The sequence below is a fragment of the Sapajus apella genome, unplaced genomic scaffold (assembly GCF_009761245.1).
Source record: "Sapajus apella isolate SASKATOON/1434 unplaced genomic scaffold, GSC_monkey_1.0 scaffold18, whole genome shotgun sequence".
NCBI classification, from domain to species: Eukaryota; Metazoa; Chordata; class Mammalia; order Primates; family Cebidae; genus Sapajus; species Sapajus apella.
In genome coordinates this window covers 6,246,783-6,260,482 of record NW_022436958.1, presented here as the reverse complement: position 1 = coordinate 6,260,482, position 13,700 = coordinate 6,246,783, and the positions used below count along the sequence as shown (strand labels likewise).

Below are 13,700 nucleotides of genomic sequence, written 5' to 3'. Positions count from 1 at the left end.
CTCTCTCTCTCTCTCTCTCTCTCTCTCTCTCTCTCTCTCTCTCTCTCCCTCTCTCTCTCTCTCTCTCTCTCTGTGTTTGTGTGTGTCTGTGTGTGTGTGAGTGTGTGTGTGTGAGTGTGTTCTTTAAAATGGCTGCCTTGGCACAAACACCTATTAAAAATATCACTTTGGCCAGAAAATTGGAGATGGCTTTTACGAGTGAAACTTTTGCTTTTCAGAACTCTGATAAACCTGTCTATTTATCTGGATAAAAAAAAAGAAATGAAAAAAATTTTTTGAGTTTTTTTTTTGACTCATAACACATAATATTTGAATACATTATTATATAATAAGTATTTTATTTTAATAAAATATGACTGTGTGGAAGAAACACGCCAAAATTATTTGCTTTTGAAATGCCTATAAGTATGATATACCCAATACTTATAATTTGAAGCAATACATTTAGTAGCGGAATGCTAAAGAAAATTATGCCAAAGAGTGAGTACCATTATGAATTAATTAGAATATATGCTCAGCCAAACTCTATGAGAAAATATTTGTGTCTACTTTAGATAGTTTTAACACTTTTCTTAAATTTCTTCAAGAAATCTGGCTTCTCCAATATAATCCAAGAATAATGACAAAAAACTATCTTGATAAATAGAATGAGCAAATAATAAGGTTTTTCTTTTGGTTTTAGCAGAGGAGGGGGAGAGAGGTAGGAAAAATTAGCTAACCAAACAGAAAAATATCACAGGATGGTTTTTATTTTCTTCTGTGGAGTTGCTATATATTTTCACATAGATAGCTATTCCCAAACTTAACCTGTATCACAAACAATTGGCTAGAGACATAGGAATGAAGCTGCAACATAGCAATCACAAATCTCACAGACTGTAGGCCTTGGGAACATTTTCCCGTTATTTTGTTATGGAAGGAGATTTTTAAAACATATTAGTGTTTTGGGATAATATCTTATTTAAATAGTAAATAATACAAAAATGAAAATATCTCTAAACAATTATTTGGAGTTTTTAATTCACATCTGGAAATTAGTCCAAAAACCATTTTTTTAAATGTTGGTTTTTGAATCTGAATCCTCTATTTTAGAGAAAGGAGAATAAAGGATTCTGGAAATTCTGCCTTACATCAGAACAAGTAAACTTAGACCTTCGAAATGTATATGCTTTTTTTTTTTTTTTCTGTTAGTTTGTATTCTATAAGCTGCTCTCACAATTTTAAATCTATGTTTTCCTTTTCATAAATGATTAGATGGTCTCCCCTTTCCCCCTGGAATAACTACAAGGCCAAGTTAGAAAATATGTATTATTTATGGCTCTGTTGTAAATTGAGCAATATCAAAATGTAGAGTCAGTCTCACTCTGTCTCTCCATCTCTCTCTCTCTCCATCCTTTTGATTTAGGCTATCTCTATGTAAACCCACATATTTTGACTAAACTCCCTGACTAAACTAATTGATTAAACAGATTAGTAACTAAATGGAAATCAAAACTATTAACAAATAGCCATACATCTATAAAAAACATGACTGGTCTTATAGAAAAATCCTACAGTTATACTCTGTGAAGAAACAATAACAACAACATATTTCTCTGAAATAATTATTCAACATATTTTCAGTTCGTAGAGCAAATCATACGTGCTTTTGCTATTGTGTCTCTCATACTAGGAAAATGAAATATGTTTGGTAATAATTAGGTATTTATATAATGGGATATTATACAAGTTTAAAACACTATTAGAAATGAGTAAATAGGTATTCTGAATTCATTTGTGCTCAAAAAGAATTTATTGAAAGTGGAAATTTATTATTTTTCATTGTCTTTACTTTTTAACTGAATTTATATTTCTCCATTTTGTGAAACATTAAAAAATGCATTCTAAAATTGATTTCAAAGACTTTCTCTCAGTGAAGAATATATATAGTAGAAATCATTAGTAAAATGAACAACAGGATTAAATGCTCTTTTAAATATGATTATAATAAATTTCTTATGCAATCATGTTAACTTATTTTTAGTCTGCAGTTAGGTATCCAATTATGATATTTAAAATGCAATGGCATGAATAAATAAATGAGTATACCCATTTGTTGATCTTATTCCCCATTATTTTGAATTTGTAAATATCATTAGTGGAAAAGAGTATCGCTCATTTTGGAAATAGCCAAACATGATTGGGGTCTACTTGACAGGGAGGGTGGGAGGAAGAAGAGGAGCAGAAAGGATAATTATTGGGTACTGGGCTTAATACATGGGTGATGAAGTAATATGAACAACAAACCCTTGTTACAAATGTTTACCTATGTAACAAACCTTCACGTGTATCTCCAAATCCAAAATAAAAGTTAAAAAAATAAATAATTATGTTTTTTTCTATTGTTCAATAACTCTACTCATACTTGTTTAATAATGATATATTGTCAAAATTTGGGATTTCTTTTTAAATATTGCAAAATACTGGTAAATATGCAACCTTTTCAAAGGTGTCTTTACCTTTAGAAAAGAAAAATGAGTAATCTTGATGAATACATTTTTTACCATAGATTCATTTGTTTAATCTTATTTTTCTCAGATGTAAGTTCGTATATAAAAGTTTATCAGATATAACCTTGTGTATCTAAAAGTTTCCATTTAAACGTGAATAATATTATAACTATATCCTTTACAGAAGTTGAGAAAGTACCTTTTCATATACAATTACTTCCAACTTTGTTAAGAGAAAAAAAAAAAAAAAAACTTCTTGAAGGAGATAGATCATGTAGCCTTGCTAAGATACTGACGTTACATTTCATCTCACAATACATTCTTATTAACAGTCAGACATCTCTTCCTGAGTTGCATATACCTCATTGTCCTGACTGGCTTAGCCTTCAGACCAAAGACAGGTATTGTTGAAACATGACCTCATTTTAGTGAAAAGAATATGTTTCTTCTTTAGGTAAGATCAAGGTACCACATACCGTCTCTTGTTTTATTCTTGCAATCAATAGGACTTGCCTTCCTAACTTTTCCACATTGCATTAACATCCTTCAAGGCTTCCAAGACTGCTTAACTTTAGAAATACGAATATATAATTCCTTAAGAATTTTTCTACCGCTGAGTTTTTCTTTAATGACGATTTGTCATCTTAGCCCTTTCTTCTTAAAATGAGAAAAGATAACTAAAAATGAGATTTGGGAGAAATGAAACTTAGTTGTGGTTGCTTTGTGTGTTCCTAGGGTATCTTAAGATTATTTATGACATAGAAAAGCTGTAGGTAGAATTCTGATAACAGAAATGTGTTTAGAATCATCTGTTTTCTTTAAAAACTAGGATGTGTAAGGAGAGGAAAGAAAATGATGCCGAGAAAGATAACTTTGACAGTCAGAATTTATTGAAGCTTCTGTCCAAACAGATCAAGTAACTGAGCTAATTAGAACCTTAAACTTTTGCTAAAATAGATATTATAGAGATTTTAAAATGATTCAGTTTTTAGATAATCTAAGACAGTCTGTGCATTTCCAAAGCTTTTAATGGTATATTTTTATTGGGACAAAAATGTTAAAATAGCAAGTATGCTTTATTACAATATTCCACTTTATTCAACTCTATTAACTTTTAAGGCATTTTTTCATGACTAAGCTCTGAAAGTATAGTGATAATGACACCAGCTCATGAGTGAGATTCTTGCCTCATCAGGTGAAAGCGCTACAGATTGTGTCCACTGGGCATCCATATTTTTGAGATTTTCATTAAACATAATAACTACATCAGGTTTATAGATGGAATTACTAACTCAGAATCCAGGCATTCCTGCTGAGTGACCTTGTACTGATGTCATTTCTAACACCAAGACTAGCAGTTCAGCAGCACTGTGTTGATGTCCTGTAATACAACAGCATGCTAATTTTATTTGAGAGAAAATTTGGTGACTGACTATCCAACATGATCAACACTTAGATATAGGAAGAAGTTAGAATTTAAACCTTCTCCTTTGTCCATTGTTGGATTACACTCAATTCTACAGTTCCTTCTCCTTCTAGGACGTTTTTCTTCCTATTTTCACTTGCTAATGACCTTGTCAAATATTTAGAAATGAATCCTGACAGTGAGAGGACCAACATTTCAACTTTCCTTGCTATCCTCGTTGCTAGGAGAACATAAAGTAATGAAGGGCATGAGTGTTTTACCTTGTGTGTATTTTCATCTGGGTGTCTGTGAAAACACCACCAGAGTTCTACAGAAAATTGCTCAGACCCATTCTGAAACGATAAACATAGCCATGACCCTAACACATTCTGTGAGTGCACGGATAATGTTTGTGAAAACACATTGCGTCGTGTATTGCATTACATAAATATCTATCATTTTATTAATTATACTATTTGCTTAATATAAGTCACTAATAGGAAGAAGCTCTTTATATTTTCAGCATACTTTCATTTTTTATGTGCAGTTTTTTTCCTGCGGAAATCACATGATCCTTGAAGTAACCCGTATGTTTTGTGATCATTCATGTGTTTATTCACCCATTCGACAAACATGAGCAAATAGGTGGTAAACACTGTTTTAGGTGGTGGGAATGAAGCAAGTGAACGACATAGACAATGTAACTGGGCTGATGGGGCTTTTAGTGCAGGAAGAGACAGAAACAGCAAACAAATAAATAAATAACATCCTTACTTGAAAGAAAAGTAATACAATGTGACTGAGGAAAATGCTATTAGGAGTTGTAGTTATAAACATAGAAGGCCTTTTTGAGCAAGTGACATATTTGCTAAAACTAAGTGATGAGAGGAGACAAGCTCTGAGTCATCTAGAGGGAGGAATTTTCTATGCTACCCTTGAGAGGAAGTTGTGATTTTGGTATTTTAGAGAAAGAAGTTCACTTCATCTGAAATAAACTGTGTGATTAAGGAGAGAAGAGAAATAGGGAAGGTATATTTATGGTGAAGTCAGATTAGGTCAGGTGGGGTCATGCAGATAAAAGTGAGGCATTTGGATTTGGTTCTGACTCTGAGCAGCTACTGGCTGTCTAATCAGAGGTGACAATGATGCAACTTACTTTTTTAAAGAGATCATGCTTGGTCTAATAGAAAGACAAGAAGGGAAAGGGTGAATCCCATTCAGGTATCATCAGAATTCGTCCGAGATAAGATGTTGATGGCTTGAATGAGGGAGTAGCAGCGGCAATGAGGACAAACTAGAATAGAGATTTGCATTTTTAGTTTAGAAAGATTTTCCATAGGAATGAATGCAGCAGCATTTTAGGGAGGATAGGCATGAAATAAAGCCTCAAAAGATAATCTTTGGAGGAAAGGGTTAATATTCTAAGCAGGTAATATATCATTTCAGGCTCTTTTAAATGGTTACATTCTATTGTGCAGTACCTCTTTTTGATTTGTGTGAAATATGGTTCACAATAAAAGTCACATGATAGTCACATGTGGACCCTGCAATTTTGTTTGCTTTCTTATTACCTTTTCTATTTCAGAACTACTGATACCATATTTCCTAATACCCTGTGTTTACTATGCCATGTCTGTAAAATTAAATTAATTGAGTCTGATTCACAGTATTCTTTAGAGAGTAAGTTAAAATAATACACTTAGCAATATTTGAAGCATTGACAAATGTCGAAGCAATAATTTTGCTGTTATTTCTATCAATATAAACCAGCATAATACCAAAAGAAACAGGCATTGGCCTATAAAGACTTGTTTGTGTTTGTTTCTTGAACAAATTTGCAGTGTTTTAAAGAAAGAGCTCCTTTTCAATTATCTCCAAATTCTTGACATGATTCAGAAGAGTTTGTACTGACAGTCAAGTTCCTGTGGATGAATAATTAGGAAAGATAGAAGAAATTGTAACATAGCTATTATTGGCTGTTCTCATCACCCTCCCTAGAAATTCCAAGAAAATTGTAGTAAAGGCTGGTGCAGTCACTCACGCCTGTTATCCCAGCACTTTGGGAGGCTGAGGTGGGTAGATCACCTGAGGCCAGGAGCTTGAGACTGGCCTGGTCAACATGGTGAAATCCCATCTCTACTAAAAATACAAAAATTAGCCAGGCATGGTTGCATGTGCTTATAGTCCCAGCTACTCAGGAGGCTGAGGCAGGAGAATCAGTTGAACTTGGGAAGCAGAGGTTGTAGTGAGCGGAGATTGTGCCACTGCACTCCAGCCTGAGCAACAAAGTGAGACTCTGTCTCAAAAGAAAAAAAACATAGTAAAGAAGTGAGTGGTGAGGACCTACCAGATAAGAGTTTATGATATATGGGTATTGCTTTTTGGACAATCAGGGCCCTTGAATTATTCTTATTTATCTACACATTCATTGAATAAACATTGTAGTGCCTAACATGCTAATGTGTACCAGTCTCAGTGTGGTTTGTAGACGTAGAGCAGAAACAACCAGACTATTAAAACCAGAACTATGGGTGCAGCAAACCAACATGGCACATGTATACCTATGCCATACTATGTAACAAACCTGAATGTTCTGCACATGTACGCTAGAACTCAGAGTATAATTTTAAAAAAAACAGAACTATAAATAAAATCACTAGCAATTGTACAACTTCAGATTGTGAAGGAAAGCTTGCTTGTGGATACAGGACAAATGGTTTTGGGTCTATTTAGTCCTTGCTGAAGCTAAAAAGGAAAGAAACAGTGAGAGGCAGAGAAAGAGAAAGGAGGAAGGTTTTATAAAACTGATGGAAGCAAAAATATCAGAGCCTATAGAATACATGAAAAAAGAGAAAGGAATATACTATTTGAAGGAATGCTGTTACTGTTAAGCTGATTGAATTATCCTGTTTCCTAAGGTGTTTGAAGATTGTTTTGGGGTTTTGTTCCTATGATTTTTTTTTCCACTGCTCTGTTTCTTTTTTGGTGCTTTCTCTTCCATTCTGTACTTTGAGAAAAAGTGAGTGTTTAGATTTATAACTTGATATTCAAATCTGCATTTCAGAGTACCATCTTAATCCCCAAAATCTCTCACTCAATTTGTTTTTAGGTTATGAAGACCATCTAAAAGAGTGCCAAAAAAGCAGCTTGGAGTAATCAACCCTTTTAAACACTATTTACTTTATATTGCTGGACCTGTAGCATCATGGAAGAAAACACTTTACTTTATCCATAGAAATTACCTCGGAAATGCTACATGGCATGATCATTACAAGTAATAGATAAGAAAATAACCTGCTTTCTTAGTCTTCAAGTATGGTATGTTTTATATTCAAGAAAAGATATACTAAACATACATTAGGTTAAAATGAAAACAGATTCAAAGCTTAGGCATTTAAAATTTTAGAAATGCCTAAATAAAATATTGAAGCAAAAGATCTCAACCAATTTATTTGTTGTGTAAAGAGCTTACATGCAGGTTTAGTAGACATTTGCTAGATGCATGTGTAGAAACCTAATTTGTTTGTCACTTTAAGTTCATTTTTCATTCATATTGTCAAACCCTCTTTGATAATTTGGATCCAAAATTTAAATACTAAAATCAACATTATACCTCAAAATAAGTTAAATTTGAAACACATACTCAAATTTTATTAAATTTTACAGTGACTGAACCAAATGAAATTTGAGACTGGAGATTTTGCCTTAATATTTAATAAGGTACACTGCAAATTTGTTTGCTGTGTACTTTAGCAGAGGGGTGCCAAAAGTTTGGAAATAAGTTAATCTAAGTAAATGAAAACAGCAGGAAGGGGAAGGGTTACTTGTGTATGTATGAATATGAGGTACGATTTATGCGCCCTGACTAGCACTCTGCTCATATCATACAAAAGTCCACTGAAGGGCTTTTTTCTTTCATAAGAAAAGTACTACGGGAACTGATTCAAATAAGTATAAGGGAGTTATTTTTATATTAGGAAAAGCAAAAAAAATGATAATAATTACTGACTGCACACTCACAGTGAAAGGCATTTGGGCAGGAAATGTCTTGATCCCTTGGACCAGTGCATAAACCCACTTTAAAGAGGGAAATAACCAAAGCGTTTTCAGATAGCTGTTAAGCTGGTGAGACAACTGAAAACTCTAGCAATAGCATGAAAGTCACTTAAGTAAAAAATAAACTTTCAGAGGCTGAAGCTACTTGAGTTCAAGATTTGGAGATGAATGCCAAAGAGGATTAGTAAAACTCTTCCATGCGAAATACACCCGTAGTGGCTCCATCAACACATTGCAAACCCAAGCCCGAGAGTTACTATGTAAGTGAGAGTTGAGTGCAATCTGTAATAAGAATAATAACATTTCCTTAAAAAGTTAAAAAAAAATCATATAAAGGAACCCAAAGTAGCAGTCCTGCCCTTTACTTTCCCTTCTGCGGCAAAGGAAAACGATTGGCAGATTTTCTTCTGTAGTTTTACAGAAAGAAATAGGGTTGACTGTGGCTTCTGAGATTCCTAGGCTCAGAGGAAAAGGCAACTTAAATTTCTTTACTCATCATGACAAGTAATGGCACTCAGACATATTTGAGTGACCTTTATGAATTAAAGGCAAGATATAGGGCGAGTTTTGCAAATACAAAAGCCTATAGCAGCCAGGCTGGTCAGAAGACAATGTGGGTGACTTGTAAATTGGAGAACATCCACGCTGTCCAAAAGGGCAGCTGATATTCAATTTGAGCAGATCCTGGCCCTATGTGAATGTGGGCACACTGTTGCAGGCCTTTAAGACTGGCTGGGAATCTGATTTTTTTAGGTAAAATTTCCTAAGTTTTAAATATTGCCTATCAAGATAAAGCAGAAAACTCTCTCTCTCTCTCTCTCTCTCGTGTGTGTGTGTGTGTGTGTGTGTGTGTGTGTGTGTGTGTGTGTGTCTGTCCTCTCTATCTCTCTCTCTGTCTCTCATATACACACACACACACACACACGCACGCATAAATAAAAAACCATTGTGGGGACAAAAAAGCAAGTTGCTGGATCTAACATTGAGGCTAACAGTGTGTGGTCTACTGTGCAGCCCCTGAGTTGCAGATATCAATAGAAGGTTGGACTGGGTCAGAATGAAAACATATTTAACTTGGTTCACTGCAGGCAAAAGATGGCCCTAGAGAGCTGAGCATAATGGCTAGATACTTCGACTAAGCTATTGTGGCAGGATGTGGTTTTAGAAAGAAGAATACGAGAATGAATTCTGCATTTCTGCCTTCACATCTTCCTCCACATTGCTAAACATAAAGCAGAATTGGGGGAGAGAAAGTGGATGTAGAGAAAATTGTTAATGACCCAGCAAAGGGTTAATGATGTTAGAACCAATTGTGACTTAACGTAGGATCATGTCTCTGAAAGTGCTCTAAGAAACAATACTTGCTTAATACTAATGAAGAAATGCCAAGTGGAGACTTCAGTCTTAGCACTGTAGTGGCCTGAGGAAAAATATTATATGTGGGAAGTAACAGCATGTGGTTGAAATAACGTTACCATGTCACACACACACATTGTTATTGAAATGTGGAAGGGAAAAATGAAAAGACCCAAAAGGAGCAGAAGAAAAATAAAGCAAAGGGAAGACAGCAGAGATATGATTCTGATAGGTAGACAAATTCTCATACTGAGATACAAATGAGATCACTTTTAGGCTTGTGTTTTATTGTTCTGTTCCTTGGGAAGCTGTGACTAAACACTGACCAACTGTGTGTTCCATTACCACACACTGACTTCAGACTTACACCTGTGTTTCACATCAGAATTAGTTTCTCCTAACCCATTATTTGACAAAGTATTTCTTTACATTTGATATAATTTTGGAATTAAGGAAAATTTGTAAGTCTAGTACAGAAAGTTTCCATGCACCCTTCACTCAGTTCCCCAAATACTAACATAATATGTAACTATAATACAATATCAAAAAAAAATGTAGCATTGGCAAGACAAACATTATTAACTAGGGTTTAGACTTTATTCAGATTTTGCCAGTTTTTCACTAATGACCTACTATCCCAATATACAATCCAGGATGCAGTGCTCACTGCATTAAATAGTCATGTGTCCTTTGACTCATCCAATTGGTGAGAGTATCTGTCTTTCATTTGCTTTTAACATCTGGGCTCATTTGAGGACTGATGGTCTGTTCTTTAGTAACTGTCCTACAATGTGTCTTTGTCTGATGTTTTCACATGATCAAAGGGAGATTATTCATTCTTGTCAAGAGTGTTACATAGAGATATGCCCTACTCAGTATATCCTTGGGAAACACATGGCACTATGTCTTATTGTTACTTATATTAATCTTGATCAATTGAATGAGGCGGTGTCTTTTTTGTTCGTTCTTTTTTTTTTTTTTTTTTGAAACAGAGTCTCTCTCTGTTACCTAGGCTGGAGTGCAGTGTGGCAGTCTCAGCTCACTGCAACTACAACTTCCTCTCAGGCTCCTGAGTAGCTAGGACTACAGACATGCGCCATCATGCCTGACTAATTTTTGTATTTTTAGTGGAGACAGGGTTTCGCCATGTTGGCTAGTCTGATCTTAAACTCCTGATCTCAAATGATCCACCCACCCCAGCCTCCCAAAGTGCTGGGATTACAGGCATGAGGTGCTGTGCTCAGCCTTATTCTTTCCACTATACATTTATTAATTGAAATTCTTCTCTAAGGAAGAGCTATCACTTCTCCCTTTTATTTATTTATTTATACTAGTATAGATTCCCAGATATCTTACTTTTTGTGATATAATCCAGTACTATCATTCTTTATTTTCTAACTGAAATTGTTCCACCTTTGGCCATTGGGAGCTCTTTCAGTTTGCCTCCTCCACCCTTTGACATACTCCCATTCTTTTTTGAGTACTTTTTAATTTTCTAACACTTCCAGATGCTCCAAGATCATCTTGTATTTATTTTTTCTTTCTGCATCCTGGAATCAATCACTACTCCAAAGTATATCATAGGATGTTGACATTTCACAGACTTTAAACTGAATGTACTCTCTTAAGTGTCATAAGTTTATCTTAAGGGTGATAACCAATTGCAAGAACAATTCCTCTGTTAATATGTTTTACTGTTCTCGAAGAAATCATTTTGCCTATTATATTATGTATTTCTGTTTTTAATTTTTACGGATTCATAGTAGTACAGCAACTAGTATAACAATTTGTTGTACATATTTATGGGGCACATGTCGTATTTTGATACAAATATACGATGTGTAATGATCAAAACTGGGTAATTGGGATATCTATCACCTCAAACATTTATTATTTCTTTTTGTTGCTGACATTCCAAATCTTCTATTTTGAAATATACGATAAATTATTAATTCTCGTCACCCTATTTTGCTATCAACCAGTGGATCTTATTCCATCTATCTAATTGTATGCTGTAATCATTAACCAGATACTCTTCATTCTCCACCCCTACACGCCTTTCGCAGGTTCTGGTATCTATTGCTCTACTCTCTACCTTTATGAACGCTCTCACATATAAGTAATAACATGTGACACTCGTCTTTTTGGGCCTAACTTATTTCCCTTTCTATAATGCCCCCTAGTTCATCTATGTTGCTGTAAATGACAGAATTTCATTCTTTTTCATGACTGAATAATATTTCATTGTGTATATGTACTACATTTTGTTTCTCCATTCATCTTGACTTAGTTTGATTTTGGCTGTCATGAATAGTGCTGCAATAGAAAAAGTGGTGCAGACGTCTCTTTGATATGTTGATTTCTTTTCTTTTAGATATATACTCTGCAGTGAGATTGCTGGAATAGAACTGCTCAATACTTTAATTTTGACGTTCACTGCAATAATTGATTATATGCTGACTAGAATTCTGAATTAGTGTGACTATAGAGGGTGATGCTTATTAAAGCATTTGAAATTCACTGTTTTCAAAGTGTCTAAGCAAAAATATAGATAAGTTTTATAAAACAGACTACTACGTATTTATCCTTTTACAGGAAATCTGTGCTAGGTATGCTAACTTAAAAAGAAGTATAAACAAGTCATATGAGGAATAATAGCAAACATTTTGATGAGAACTGGCGGTTAAGACTGTAGATCGGTAAGCATTCTATATCTTGGCTTGTGAAGGGGAGTGAATAGAGAAGAAGATGCTAGAGACAGTGAATGGGTGTGATGTTTTGGACCAATTGTGACCAATTGTCAGTGGTTGTCCAAACTGCTGTATAGAAAGAGATCTTGTACTGAGCCTGGATTCATTGGTAAAGGGCATTGTTAACAGTTAGTGATGTTTCCAGTGATTGCAGCTGGAAGATGTATAGGAGTTTAAGCATCTGGCCCACTTAGTTACCATTTCTAGTTTAGTTAGCACAATAAGAGGCTCTAGTAATTATCACTGAAAAGGATGGTGCCTGTCCATGGTGCAGAATTCCCAATGAACTAACTGGTAAAATCCCAGCTAATGAAACAAGCATTGCTTTGTATAAAAACAAGTGTCCAGAATCTTCTTGAAAGCCCCAAATCTCTACTTTTTCAATGTACACCCATTTTTATTTTATTTTATTTTATTTTTTGTGCTGCTTCCCCATGAATACAATATTGTTGTGTTGTTTTTGTTTAAAATCTTTGGTAGCTGATGAGATCTTCTGCATGATCATTTTCAGTTTCTCCTAACTTTGAAGCTACAATTTTTTGGAAGCAGTAAATGCTAAACCTAACCTTATTCTCTAAAAACTCTGATTCTTCTTAGATATTTGTATATATCCAGTTTTAATGAGGTATTGTTTAAAAATTATAGATAGGGAATTACTAATCTGACTATCAGTTTAGCTTTTGATAATACTCTAGTAAGGTAGTGAGAAACAGAGCTAGTTGAAAAGTAATGCAACACCCATATTGAATTTTTAACAACTTAATACATTTTAGGAAATGATCCATCTGAAAGGCATTATGGCTTGCTGAGAAAAGCTGTACACTGGGAACCAAGAGAAGTGGGCTTGATTCCCAGCTCTGCATCTGACTCACTCTTTGTCCTTGGGCAAGTCACTTAGCCTCTCTCTGTGTCTATTTCCTGTCTCGTAAAATCAGGAGAATAATGCATAAAGCCTACCACCTCACCATGATATGTCGAGGCTGCATTCTATAACCACGGAAGGAATCTTTCTTTCCCCTGGTGGCTAAAAACAAACTTATTTTTATTAGCATCTAGTTAGATTAAATTTTGCAATAAGAGCATGAATTTACAAATCACTTCAAATAATCCTTTAATCTTGGAATTACACTGGAGTTCTATTGCAACACACATAGCTTCATGTTAATGCACCCATTTGCTAGCAAGAGGCTTTGAGACACTTGTGTTTACAAAAATATTCAATGTCTCAATCTTCTCGAGTACCAACTATGGAGTCTTCTACTGAGCACAGCAGAGCCCAATAAAAGAGTAGAAGATAGAATCCTAGGGAGAAGATGCTTACACATGAGAAACAATTAGAGAACGCTATCTAGAAATATTTATTCAAAAATGTTATTGTCAAGATTCTAGTTTAGACAATGAGGAAATCAATGTGGTCTGGAAAATCACAGAGCAATGTCATGCAATATATGGAACAAATGCCTCTTATTTTATGACATCTTCCATGATTCCTTCAGTAAAACTCATCTTCTTTATTTCCTTCCCAAATCTTGCTAGCTCATTTTACATTCTCCAGATTTTTTCTATCTTTTATGGCTTTTATTAAATAATTTTTTTCTTATAACTACTACATAATCATGGATAACACATTATATTTGGTTGTTC

At 34.5% G+C, this 13,700-nt stretch overlaps 1 protein-coding gene and 1 long non-coding RNA gene across 3 annotated transcripts in view; one reads left to right on the top strand and one right to left on the bottom strand.

Moving 5' to 3' along the window:
* LOC116556877 overlaps nucleotides 1-11,561 on the bottom strand; it is a 24,891-nt gene extending 13,330 nt beyond the window's left edge. Inside the window, exon 1 of the long non-coding RNA XR_004271212.1 lies at nucleotides 11,091-11,561. This is a non-coding gene — a long non-coding RNA (uncharacterized LOC116556877). The remainder of the gene's footprint in view (nucleotides 1-11,090) is intronic.
* The window catches only part of LRP1B (LDL receptor related protein 1B), a 1,894,725-nt gene that overhangs the window by 5,133 nt on the left and 1,875,892 nt on the right, over nucleotides 1-13,700 (top strand). The gene's annotated exons all lie outside the window — the stretch shown is intronic.